This window comes from Mya arenaria, chromosome 5 (genome assembly GCF_026914265.1).
Source record: "Mya arenaria isolate MELC-2E11 chromosome 5, ASM2691426v1".
Lineage (NCBI taxonomy): Eukaryota > Metazoa > Mollusca > Bivalvia > Myida > Myidae > Mya > Mya arenaria.
Window position 1 is genome coordinate 50,393,031 of NC_069126.1, and position 10,218 is coordinate 50,403,248.

Sequence of the window (10,218 nt, forward strand, 5' to 3'; positions counted from 1 at the left end):
AGTTATACTATTAGAAGTTTAATTGTACTCTTGTATTTTAATTAGTACACAATAGTCAATTAAAAGTAAAAACGTGACATCTGTCATTTATCGTTTAGACGTAGACACTAAGCAATACCATGAAGGAAACTAAAAGTTGTACACATAGACACATGCGGTAGTCCATTACAAACACGAACGAAGAAATTGCATGAAGGAACTTACAATTTAAACGAATGCACTAGCAATTTAAAAAGAGAAATGTCATAATGCAGCATGCATTTACTGGCGGATAATCCCTTCCATAGATATTGGCTACAAAATGAGAACTATCATATTGTTATTTTATGCGAACCAAGATTAATGCCAATGATACTGCTATGTGTTTTATTATGTGTTTTCCATCTTTGATGACAATACGTGTTTGTCTTATATATGCATCGCTGACAGCATCAACATCTTATTCCAGTGTTTTAACATAAATATATATATACTACAGGTAATGGACATGATTTCTTTTTTAAATTGCTTAGGTAATATATCATATGACCAGTGAGATACTTAATTTACATCATATGACCAGTGAGATACTTAACATATATCAAATAACCTGTGAGATACTTAACATATATCACATGACCTGTGAGATACTTAACATACATCATATGACATGTGAGATACTTAACATATATCACATGACCTGTGAGATACTTAACATACATCATATGACATGTGAGATACTTAACATATATCACATGACCTGTGAGATACTTAACATATATCATATGACCAGTGAGATACTTAACATATATCATATGACCAGTGAGATACTTAATTTACATCATATGACCAGTGAGATACTTAACATATATCATATAACCTGTGAGATACTTAACATATATCACATGACCTGTGAGATACTTAACATACATCATATGACATGTGAGATACTTAACATATATCATATGACAAGTGAGATACTTAATTTACATCATATGACCAGTGAGATACTTAACATATATCATATAACCTGTGAGATACTTAACATATATCACATGACCTGTGAGATACTTAACATACATCATATGACATGTGAGATACTTAACATATATCACATGACATGTGAGATACTTAACATACATCATATGACATGTGAGATACTTAACATATATCATATGACCTGTGAGATACTTAACATATATCACATGACCTGTGAGATACTTAACATACATCATATGACATGTGAGATACTTAACATATATCATATGACCTGTGAGATACTTAACATACATCATATGACCAGTGAGATATTTAACTTACTAGGATAAAAACTTGAGTTAGGAAATGACTTAAGATGTTTAATGAATACCGGCCCATAAGCGTCGGAGGCTTGATAATTGATCCCGGGTAATAAACCGTAAAGTAAGCAATACTGTGTGGTACATGGTGATGTAGAAACTTATAAACATACTCACTGATGAAGTGCACAGAAACCTGGTATTGTTTACAGAAAACTGATACGTTTTACTACTTTGGGGTCTTATCTTATTGCCTTTTTAACATGTACTTCGGATCAGAGCCTTGTGTCAAAAGGTATAACAGATATTATATGAGATATATGGGTTGTTGTATTATTCAATTCATGCATGTTAAGAAATAAGGCGAAAATTTATTAAGGTATCTTCTTTATTTTAGGTGTTTGTGGCGAATAGCATCCAATAGTTATTTAATGAATTTATGTTATTTATATATACTCGTAAAATATACATATGTGCTGTTAATGCTTTTCAGTGATGTCATACAATAATATTGTCGATACTGTTTTTTAAGTATTACATCAATTTCATGATAACCATGAACGTTGCTAAGACAATTACTCATGTGTAAGCATTTTGCACTCAAAAAGCATTAAGGCAACGAAATCAATGTTACGATTTTGTCTACTATATTTGTGTTGCACATGTGATGGTTATAAACTAAAAACATCTTACAACATCGCGATTCGCATTTGTCTCAATAGTAAATTGAACAGCATCGTACACATGTCTACTATAATCTCCTGTATTCATTTGTCATGATATTGGCTAATGACCAGCCCGAACTTCTTCACAGTCTTAATTAAATAAATTCTCGAAGATAACAATTTTGTTTCAACTGAGGATACTTAAGAGTAAGACTAAATAAAGTATTTACAAGGTTAAACGAACGTTCACAAATAATTTAAATTAAGGTCTGACTAGCTGGAATAAATGCTTTTTATTGTAAGACTAATATTCTTTATATTGTGAAAAAAAAATTGTAAATCGTTTAAATATAATTTTCATTTTTGATAAAGGGTAACTTCACAAGTACCATGCATTTTTCATCAACGAAAGAGAAACACGTTCATCGTTGCTACTAATTAAAGTAGGAAGGTTTCAGAGAAATAAAATGCAATGAATGCAGGGTTGGTAGTTGTAATTAGATTACATGTCCTACTCAGGTATTTCAGTTTGGATAGTACGTATTTGTTATGTCCATCAGACATATATATCATATACTGAATGCATCCTATTCACAGTTTAATAGCAATTTTCTTCCTTTGGAATGCCTGAACTTTTCATGTTTTAAATCAGATTCATCGTTTCATTAATACACAAAATACCGTTTCCCTTTTAAGTTTGAAACACATCTGTATGATTTTGTTGCGATATCGATATCGGGTCAAGAAAGAGGGAATTGCTGCACCAGGCAATTGCCATGATGTGCATGTTCCACCAGGGTTGCAAGTTCAGTTTAGCAATACTACATTAATATATGGTAAGGTAACTTCCTTCAGTGTTGCTTTTACTTTAAAAAATACTCACACATACAGTTTGGATATTATTAATTTCATGAATCTAATGTTGTTGTTTTTTGTAGATGGCAGAAGAACCGTAAAACATCCTTATATATTGTCATTTCTGAAGACATGTATGTACTTATTGTCGTGGGTTGGAGCTAATAAACATAAATTGCTATCAATAAACAGCCACTAGCAATTAAACTGACTGTTAACAATGAATGAACAGCATCAAGCAGCAAAGCAAACAATGTGAGTATTACTCATTAGAGCGCAAATATGAATAACAAATGCGCTCAACATTGTTTATACATTGATGCAGTTACATTTCGCTTGGATATATAATATCCTATTATCACATACTATTTACATTCGCCTTGTCCTTTGTGAAGATAATTCTTGACGTTCATATTGTATAACACACACGGAGTTATCACGTCATAGTTTATGTCAATATCGCCCTGCGAAAAGATCATTGCGACGTAATTTAATAAATGATATGCGACGTTACAAATATCAGCTATTCTTTTTACAATACGTGGACATTTGTTTAAGAAGAGATAGTCAATAGTAGAACACATTGCTTATATCTTATCGTAATGATTAGTTTTTTAATAAATAAAAGTACTATAGATAATAAATATAAGTATTGATCGCTAGCGCACTTCATTGAATTTGCTCGAGTTCCCCTCTGCGTTCATACAGCATACACGCAAGAAAATACGACAAATCCTTAATTAACCATTTGTTAATATTCATTCAAACTTATGTTGCTATTATTAGAGGGTTATCTTACCGAAACTTATTGATGCTTAAAAGTTCTTTGATTTACGTTATTCATGGTCGACTTTTCAAAATATTCGGAGCGGGCGGCAGGGGAAACCCTTCCTCGACCCTACCATCAGCAGTCCCAATGTTGTATACCTTCATACTCGCCTGAACTGTCTGTTAAGTGAAATGGCATCATATTTACCTTAACAGGTACATTTCAATAACTCATTGTCCTAGTCTCCTCTGGTATATATGGTTGTAACACACGAGCAACCCATTGAATTCATATTCATGGATATCTGCCTCTGTGTTTATATATTTTTATTGCCATCTGTGGGCATGTCATTGCAAAATTGGACTATTTGATTAATTGAAACCGTGATTTTTTAAATGAAATGCGCTAAAATATAAATTGCATACGCCGTCACATCTATGTTATTTGAATAACATATCGATTCATACGCGGTTTGAATCTCAAAATGTATCTTTAAATTACAACAACTGGTTCGTTACATGGCTCTTGTACTTCCAAGCGAAGTAACACTTACCCTACAATTTGAATAGGCGATTTGGTGATGACACAAATGCTTCTTTCATATCGAACACTGTGAGAACATCGACCAAACACATTGACACATGTATTCATTCAGCGATTGGGAGGAAACCGTTACAATTGACCTAGCTAGGACCATTTGTTTTCTTCATTTGTTGGCATTTAAAAAGTGTGTTTGTTTCTATACGATTGTAGACCAAATGGTACAGGCCTGCGAATGGACGGGTTAAACTCAGGTCGTTGTTTCATGGCGCTTGGTTAAAAACAAAGCACTTAATCACTTTTGATTTCTTTCAGTTATATGCCATTTTGTTTCCTTAAGCTCACAATTACAACTCATATAATAAGCGAAGAAATGCAGACGCTTAAGTAAATTTTATTTCGTGCAAAGGTGCGCTTAAATGACAAATTTGGCAAACAATTATGTTTAACATAAAAAATCAGCATAATACAAAAGAAAAAAACAATTCAAAACATTATTTTTATTACATTTTGTTTTATAATAGAGATGGAAATATATGTAAAATAGTTTTCATTGAACAATTATTATCGAATAAAGTCTATAAATAAATGTTTTGGATACCGCATCAGAACAGACAAGGAAAATATATGTTACTATATGGAAACCAGCTTTCAGTATCTTAAAGATCAAACTTGTCTTAACATTACACAATTAACCGTATAGGCATATTAAAAGACCGCATCCGCTTGAAAACAATAAATCAACAGAAAGGTACACTTATTATAAACCTTAAGTAATATACTTCTGAATAAACATAAATGTCGGTGCATCAATTACCTAAACTTCGTGTTCATTTTCAATGCTGGAGTAAGTTGAATTCACTCACAACATAATTTCAATTTACGACCGAAATCGACTGAGATATATATTAAAACGGCCTCCTGATTCATCAAAGGTACAATTCAATAGTATATATACATCTAACTAATAAAACGCATCTAAGAACAGTTTGCGAAACTGTGCACTCATATGGGAAATAAATTAACAATGATATGATAATAGTACAAAAAAGGAGGAAGCAAATGCAATAAAAGCATGATTGTTTTGCGTACAAGTACACTTAAACCTCACTACAATTCCGTCACCTCCTCACGTATCTTTCCGAAAAGAATAAAAAAATGTATTTCAATCATTCATTCATTCATGCATTCATTTTAAATATGCAGCTTTAGAGTGTTAAGTCAATTTCCGAAGATACTCAACCATGTCAAATGTTTTATCTTATCTGAATCATTTTCAAGGTTGTTATTCTCAGTACAGCTTCGTATAAACTAATTTTGATATTAATTACTGAGAAAACAACAGAATGAAAATGGTTTAACGATTGAGGTGTCCAAATCTATCCTAGACGTCGTGTTTTTTGTGTTTTACCAGGGGCAGGATGAGATAATTTGTCTGTCAACAAGGACAACTGGTTTATAATCAGGAATGTGATGGGTAACAGCTAAAGCTGTCTTTGCAATCGAGCTGAAAAAAATAGCATATGCATTGTAGTTAAACCAGTTTTATATTGGTTAACGTATATCCGCGGCGACGAGTTTATGTGGGGAATTAGTCATTATGTGTGCAATCTTATTTGCATAAGTATAAACTTGGTTTACATATACACGTTTATTCTGCAAACTAATACAGCAAAAATAAGTACATCCTCAATATATAATATAAACAAAAAACGCCTTGAAACGGTTAGCGTAACAAGTATGATTATAGGATTTACGAAAAATATAAATATGACTATATAGCAAAATGTTTTACTCACAAATAGTTTCATAGAGCGTGAATATAATTTGCATCCGGCCCGTTTGTCTGACTGTCTCTGTGATCGGATGGTGTGTCCACATATTCATAATGATATTCATTTTCATATGAATATTTGTTTTCTTCCATCTCCAAATGTTGAGGTGCGTTTGTGATCTCGAAAGCACTTGCTGACCCTCCTCTCTTCCAACATTAATAGTTCATCATTGTATAAAAATAAACATAAGAGGATAAAACTACCAGTAACATTGCAAATTCATTTTTAAAAGTTTAGGAATACGATTATTGAGTATTTTATTTGTGTGAACTAATATCAATTATAGATGGACCAAATAGATCGTTTAAACTAATTTTTAATACCGTAATATTACACGGCTTCAAACATCGAAATAATCTTGGAGTAGACACAACATACGCTTCTTAGTCTAGAAGATATTACATTTCACCGATATAAAGAAATCTTACCAGATTGTAAAAGGCAGTTGGCTCAAGATTAGACTGGACAGTATCATACACATGTGTAACTGGCTCTCTAACTGCGCTTGTCCTTTGGCGTAGAAGCGTTGCATAAACTGTGTCAAATGTTACAACAAGATAACTATGATTTAATTACGAAGGACACGACGTTATTCTTTCACCTATCTGAATGTCATTGCACTCGTGTGAACGTCAACAGCTCATGCACTTGACTTTTCTATTTTAATTTAGCGAAGTTATACATGTAACAAATGTTCAAGTATGACATTATAACATTTGTAAATACTTCAGCAGATTGCTCTGAATTAACATTTACGGAGTGTTTTTTTGAAGATTACTTTCGAGCCTTGTGCCATTACAATATAACAGTATATTTTTGGCTTCTAAGCATGTTTCCATAGCTTCCATTGTATCATCGAGTTAATAAAATTGGTTTATACAATTTCGTGTTAACATGTTTCCCTTCCCTACTGATTTTCTTGACATATATAATAAAACTTACTATATCTTTTTCAAAATTTATTATAATGAAGACTTATGAATGTCTTATTTCCAATAAAAGTATCTACATAATTACCATGAGGTTTGCATCGCCTAAATAGACGAAAGGTCAACGTTGCTATAAGTAGAAGTAAAATTGTTCCAGCTACTGCGTAAATGACCGACATATGCCACTGTTGGGTTACCTGTGGTGCAGAGTTGTTAGTTGATTCTGCAATTAGATAACATTTACTATACCAGTATTTCAAGAGACATTAAGTTCTCTATTGTATCGTAGTTGGAGATAATAGATATAACTTAGAAATCATAAAGGCCGGAGATGCAGTCTTTTATTGAATGTGTTATACCCACTTATAACCAGAATTTAGTTTAATCTACATTAATATGTATACTAACTGTTCTTTTCTCTATACCGTGTACTCCCTTAACTGTGCTACTTCCTGATACATTCCTACACTACTTTTCGAATTATGGATGTATATTTTTCTTTGGAAGGATTTGCCTTCCGGAATGTATTTTAACATGATTAGGATTTTCTTATACAGTGTGTTTTATCCATTTGTAACAAGAACTTAATATTAGTCATCTTGAACATGTATAATACTAATAAGTGTTAATTCTTAAACATTTATCGGTTTTACATTATGTCTGTTATAGTTCTACGCCTGCATTTCTGGTGGACCGAGTATCTTTTAAACTTGCAATTTAATTAGAAATAAACTATTTAAGGAAGTCAACCACATGATCATGACAATCAGTCATTTTCTTCAACATCCCGATTTCTTGTCAGCAAAGTATTTATTAGAACAGGCGTTTTCTGTGGACACTGTATCTTGTTTATAATCGGAAGTAAGGATTTTCGCTCCCTAAATACTCTCATTAATTTAAACATTGAATATAGTAAAGTTCAGTTCTCTGGCGCAATGGCGTTAACGGATTATTTGGTCCACTGCAATGACTTATAATATCGTTAGAGTTAGAAATAAATAGAAACAGTCCGTATTTTTTTCGCTTGACATTTCACTATTTTAAGTTAGGCTTAAAGTCTTTAAAGGGCCACATTTTAAGTTGCTGCCTTTTTAAGTTATAATGTTTTGTTATGTTTGACTCACTTGACTTTAATGATCATAGCAAATAAAACCATATAATTTATAGCTACGTGGTCACAAATTCCTCACTTAAAAAACGCCAAAATATCCAAATCATATGCCTTGTTTTGTTTGACAAATAAGTTTAGCATTATATTGCGTCGAAAAAAACACACCAACCTATAGTGTGCTCCTTGAAGACTTATTTATAAAAAGGACAAGGGCCAACATGAAAATATATATTATATATTGTGCGAATCATAATTAAGAAAGAGCATAACATTTTATCTCTCTTACAAAACATAATAAAATAGAAATACAATACGGACAGTAACGTCATTCCGGAATGCCTGCGTTGAAATTGTGTGATAGCCCTATGAGCACTGACGATTGATTTGGAAGAAACAACGGGCAAAATAGGAACACATTAATCTCATTCAGAATGTTATTTTTTCTGTATGAAATAGTGAGATATCATTTTGATTTAATTTCACTGATAAATCTCTTCAAATAAGCGGAGAGCACAATTATGGTTATTCCGTAAGATTCCTTTGAAAGAAGAAATTACATGAAATAGCAGTTTTGGTTTGATTGAGAGTGTTAACGAAACTAGAGAAAATGTATCAGATCGAGTACGTACCCGAAACCGATATTTCATAGCTTGCATTTAAATGCGATGGGAAATGATCGCATCTTGTTGAACATGTAATAGTTCCACCAGCCATGTCTTTACTGACATTAAAGAGCACGTTGGAAAAAGAACGGTAACTACCACTTTCTTTAGTTGTCCAGTTGTTTATTTGTACATTTCTTAAAATATCGTTGTCGCTTGCCCATTCAATTGTGCAAGGCGGATTCGATGCATCTGTTTCACAAGACATGATTAAGAAACATACAGAAACATTGTTGCTATATTCATGTGTTTTGTTGACGAATATGGAAAGATCCGACGGGGGATCTGAAAACAAATTAGAACAAACTCATCAATATAAGTATAAAATTCAAATGTTACCGTTTTCAATTCAGAAAATACAAACATATAATGTTTAGATTTCAAAATTACACACTAACCAAACAAAACAATGTTGAATTCATAGTTCAATAATACAAACATTTACTATGAGAAATGTATTTATACTGAGTTTAGGTTTTCTTCTCATATATTCCCTTCTTAAAATTTAACAATAATCGTCAATCGCTTTGAGTTAAACTTACATTTTATACTGATATTTACGCATATTGACATTTTTGGTAAACGAAAATCATGTTTACTATCCCTGGTGCAACACATTTCTTTTCCATTCCACGTTTTAGAAGTCTTTGTCGCCTTTGCACGACTTGTAAACGTATGAGAAGATCTATTAAATGAATCGGCTTGTTTAACTTCAGCTAGCAAAAATGTGCCAACGCGTATTTCTATTGCCGGTGCTGGGATAGCATTAGTCACTTCACAGATTGTTGTCGATCTTTCGCCATCAAGGAATTCAGGAACTGTTATCACGGGCGGGGTACCTTTCTCTGGAATTGAAGCCTAATGATGCACTAACATTCATTATTATGCAAGATCCAAATAGTTTAACCACCACAAAAAACACGATTCATAGATTGTTATTATGTTTCTCCTATTTGCTTACCTACGTTACAGAGAATGCCATGAACCTCGTAGGGTGTTTCAAGGGCTGCATTTGACACAAGGCATGTCACATTCTGTCTAGAAAGACCAGCCATTCGTTTATGAACATTAGGGAATCTGTACAACCCTTTGATCTCTTCGCTTTCAGCAAGAACAAATGAATTCTGGTCCAGCCTAAGTACGACCTGAACGGGGTTAGCTCCATTTTCAGTATTGCAATACAAGTCGGAGCCTCGATAAACATAAATGCATTGTGTTGTATTAAAGTCAGGGGACTTTGGACCGAGAACTGGATAACTCGGTCGCTCTAAAAAACAATAAAAATCATTTAAATCAGTTAGCATAATATATTAAATGTATCCGTTTTATAAAAAGGTATTTTACATTTTACATACTTATTTCCTAACACCTTTATGAATCATATTTTACTTCCATCAGACGTGAACATAATAAACATGAAATAATTGTAATAATAAAATGTTTGATTAATGAGAGAAGTACAAAGCAGGTACCTGGAATATAAAGCTGCACACAGTTCGTGGTTTCTGCTGAATTGCACTCTAAAATATATGAGCCCTCATATTTTTTATCAAAGTTGAGTACCGTTAATGTGTA

General features: G+C 32.6%; 1 long non-coding RNA gene across 1 annotated transcript; it reads right to left on the bottom strand.

Annotated features, from left to right (window-relative positions):
* Positions 1 to 4,676: 4,676 nt before the first annotated feature.
* LOC128233814 (uncharacterized) lies at positions 4,677 to 6,468 on the bottom strand. Its single transcript, XR_008260785.1, has 3 exons — positions 6,370 to 6,468; positions 5,906 to 6,087; positions 4,677 to 5,613 (listed from the first exon to the last, which is right to left on the bottom strand). It is a non-coding gene; the product is annotated as an uncharacterized LOC128233814 (long non-coding RNA).
* Between the last annotated feature and the right edge of the window lie 3,750 nt (positions 6,469 to 10,218).